The 4,197-nt window shown below is 39.6% G+C and overlaps 1 pseudogene; it reads left to right on the forward strand.

The window, feature by feature from the left end:
* Positions 1-279: 279 nt before the first annotated feature.
* On the forward strand, positions 280-816 carry LOC103005341 (60S ribosomal protein L17-like; annotated as a pseudogene).
* Positions 817-4,197: the final 3,381 nt, after the last annotated feature.

The following is a 4,197-nucleotide window of genomic DNA, read 5'->3' on the forward strand; positions in this document are numbered from 1 at the left end:
AGGAATGAAGGAAAAAATGGGGGTACATAACTTCCATGCAGCAATTAAAATAAACATGTAGGTTAATGTGAATTAACATGGAAAGACCTTAAAAAAAACACTGTGGAGTGAAAAAAACAAGTTGCATACTGCTATAAACATTGTGATTATATTTATAAATCTTAAAAGCACACAAAAAATACTACTATAGAGATCTATGGATATGCACAAAAATGCATAAGTACATATTTTAAAAGGCTGGGAACTTTTCTGGTAAGCGGCCTGAGGTGACCTCTAAATATGGTTTGCTATTCACTTGACCCAGAAAACCCCACAAAATCATGCAAGTCAAGAGGTTCAAATCTTCGTGTTCACTTTAAGAACACTCGTGAAATTGCCCAGGCCATTAAGGGTATGCATATCTGAAAAGCCACCAAGTATCTGAAGGATGTCTCTTTAAAGAAGCAACGTGTGCCATTCCATGGTTACAATGGTGGAGTTGGTAGGTGTGCCCAGGCCAAACAGTGGGGCTGGACACACGGTCAGTGGCCCAAAAAGAGTGCTGAATTTTTACTGCACATGCTCAAAAATGCAGAGAGTAATGCTGAACTTAAGGGCTTAGATGTAGATTCTCTGGTCACTGAGCACATCCAGGTGAACAAATCCCCCAAGATGCGGCGCAGGACTTACAGAGCTCATGGTCGACTCAACCCATACGTGAGCTCTCCCTGCCACAGTGAACTGATCCTTACTGAAAAAGAACAGATTGTTCCTAAACCAGAAGAGGAGGTTGCCTAGAAGAAACTGAAGAAACAAAAATTTATGGCCCGGGAATAAATGCCACAAAAAATAAATGCAAAGAAAAGAAAAGAAAAAAAAAAAAAGAAGTCTGGGAAGAAAACATACAAAGCATAATAGTGAGCCCATATATGTAGAGGGAGTGAAAGTCATACTGAAGATGGAAATCAAAGGGATCCAGAAGTAAAAAGTATTTGAAAATGTTAACACTTTCAACTGTTGATAGTGGGAATATGAGGGATTTTTAAATTTTTGTATTTTATAGTATTTTGACATTAAAATTTCTTTTTAACACCTAAAATAGTAAGAGGTCTGAGTTCATAGCACATCTCTGCCATTAACTTAAACAAGTAACTTCCTCTCTCTTCATATTTCCTTATTGGTTCACTCAAATATGTTTTGAATGATGGAATGACCTTTAATCTCTACCCTAAACCAAATATTTCTCCAATTCTATGTTCCTGAGGGAAATTCTTCATTTTTCCTTAGCTAATAAGGAAAGCCTCCTGATTAACCCAGGGATTAAGGTCATCTTTCGGTGACAAAGGTAGAAGGTTCTTTTTTTACATCATTCTCATAACTATAACACTATACACTTGTTGTCTGATATCTGGTCTAACTCTCCCCCCCGCCCCCCGATTTTCCTTCAGAGCAAATCTTTCTGCCAGCATCCAACATCCCAGAGAAGGGTTACAAATAGAAATAGAAAAGTCCAAAGTGAATTAAAATACCAGGTTGTTGACAGGAGAGAAAAAATAGCTCCCGCTAATAACCTGATTTGACATGTGATTTATGTGGTCCTAAAAGGACAGTCATAAAAAATGTGTAAGTGAAGGAATAACACCCAGTGATTTACAAAGGCCCTGGGAGTGTGGGCGACAGAATGCAGTGAAAGGGAGAGTAATAAATCTGGCCAGGGAAGCCATGTTGATCCTTTCACCCTTCAAGGCCTGAGCACCAGGGATTCTCTGCTTGTAGCACATTACATTCAGCCTTTCATTTGGCAAACATTTCCTGAGTCTCCTGGCCATGAGCAGCATCAGGCAAGGCAAGATGTATTTGTGTGTATATGGCAGGAATAGGTTCACAGAGAGAAGGTACAAAGTGTGATCTAAAGTGTTGATGAACTCACTGTATGATTAAACAAAACAGCTAAGTCAAAGATGCATCCATGTATAAGTGGAAGCAACTAAAGACATTTAATTTTAAGAAGAGAAAGTTTCAGGGAGAAATGGTTGCTGCTTTCAAATATCTCAAAAGCTTCACCGAGAAGAGGAAGAAAGTCTCCAGAGGATACTGAGACCAATGAATTAAAGAAAAGCAAATTCTTCCCATCAAAATTTATTGAGAACTTTCTTTGTGCCAAGCACTAGTCTAGTAGCTAAGCATCCAGCAAGGATACAAAAGACTGACAAGTCCTATGGCCGTTGGAAGTTACATTTTAGTGGAAGGAAGAACTATAATATGCCAAATAAATAAATAAACATGTTATTTCAGATACTGGTAAGTCTTATAATTGCACGGGGCAAGGTGACAGAGTGTGGGCAAGGGCAGAAGGGAGAGGGAAAATTTATTTAGGGAAGGTGATCAGAAGAGTCTCTGAGAAAGGGACATTTCATCTGGCATCTGAAATAACAAGAAGGCTCTAACCCTGTGATGATCTGGGGAAGAGAGATCCAGAGAAACAGAACAGCAAGTGCAAAGGTGCTAAGACAGGAACAAGCCTTGAATGTCTGTTTTCAAAGGAACAGAAACGCCTACTGGGACGTAGTGAGTTAGGAGAGTGGAGAGATGGGATTGGGGACATAGGCAGGGACAAGAATGTGGGCCTTGTAGGCCTTGGTAAGGAGTTTGTATTTCACACTAGAGGCAATGGGATCAACGTAGGTCAAGCACACCCTGTGCCACATCAAGACTTGTTATAAAGCTACAGTAGTAAACGTAGTGTGGTATTAGCCCAAAGATAGACAAAGAAACCAATGGAACAGAATAAAAAATCTAGAAACAGACCCACACATATAGCCACTTGATGTATAAGAACAGTCGCACTGTAGTACAGCATGGGAAGGATGGAGTCCCAGAAAGCGTAGCTCTACATGTGGAAAGAAAAACAATAAAGCTTCGAGATGAAAATATAGGAGAATATCTTCATGACCTCAGGTTGGCAAAAAAAAAAAAAAAAATTATTCTAGTAGGACACATAAAGCACAAACCATGAAGAAGAAGATTGGTACATTGGAATACTTTTAAATTAAGAATTTATCAATGATACCATTAAAATGGGGAAAAGGAAAGCCACAGAGTAGAAGATATTTATAATACATATCTGACAAAAGTTTAGTATCCAGAAATGTAAAGAATTTGTACAAATCAACAAGAAAATGAAAAACAATCCAATAGAAAATTACACAAAAAGGGCTTAAAGAGGCACTTCACAAAATGGGGTGTCCAAATGTTCAAAAGAAACACTCAACATCATTTCTTGTTATAGAGGTGCAAATTGAGACCATAATGATATATCACTACATACACATAACCCACCAAGATGACTAGAGAAACTTATCACACACACACACGTAAGAGAGGGATGGAGTTTTAAAAAGATAGAAAAGATCCCTCTTGATTCCAATTTCCTCTTCTACTAGCATTGCAGTTATCAGGGAAGAGCATAACAGGCAGAGATGTACAAAGGCCCTGTGGCAGCAAAGGCAGCAAGGTAAAGAAAAGCAGGTGATGAGGCTGGAGAAAGTAGAGCCTACAAGGCCTTGCAAGCAAGGTTTTTGAATTTTTACCTGAGAAAATCTTTGAAGAGTTTTGAACAGAGGACAGAAGTAACACAATGTTTAAAACTTTACTTTAAAACTCTTCTTTACTCCTATTTCTCTCAGCCTCCTTTGTGCCTCACTTATTCAACCTTTAATTCTTTTTTCATTCATAACAAATATGATTGGGCAGCTACCATGCATCATGCCTCCCAGCCCACAGGGAGCCCAGAGCCCAACGGGAGGTGAAGCATGCACACAGTGCCTTTATCACTGGAGCTCCACAGGGCTCAAGCTTGGACAAGCATCTTTTCTCACTCTGCACACTCTCCCTGTGATCCGACAGTCATGCCATGGCTTCCATCTATGACCTACGTGATGACTGTAGGTTGACCAACCAGCACAGTTTGTCCATGGCTGAGGGGTTTCAACAAGACTTGGGACATAGTGGTAAAATTAGGAAAAGTCCTAAGCAAACTGGGAGGAATTGGTCACCTAGGGCTGAGAACCCCCATATATAGATCACTTTACAAGCCCATGTGTCCATTTGGCTACTAGATATCCCCTTTTGATGTTTTAAGGTTATCTTAAATTCAGCCTGTCCAGTTTCAAACTCCCGATCTCTCCAAACCCTTCTTCCTCCAACTTCCCTATCTCA

This window comes from Balaenoptera acutorostrata, chromosome 9, assembly GCF_949987535.1.
Source record: "Balaenoptera acutorostrata chromosome 9, mBalAcu1.1, whole genome shotgun sequence".
Classification (NCBI taxonomy): domain Eukaryota; kingdom Metazoa; phylum Chordata; class Mammalia; order Artiodactyla; family Balaenopteridae; genus Balaenoptera; species Balaenoptera acutorostrata.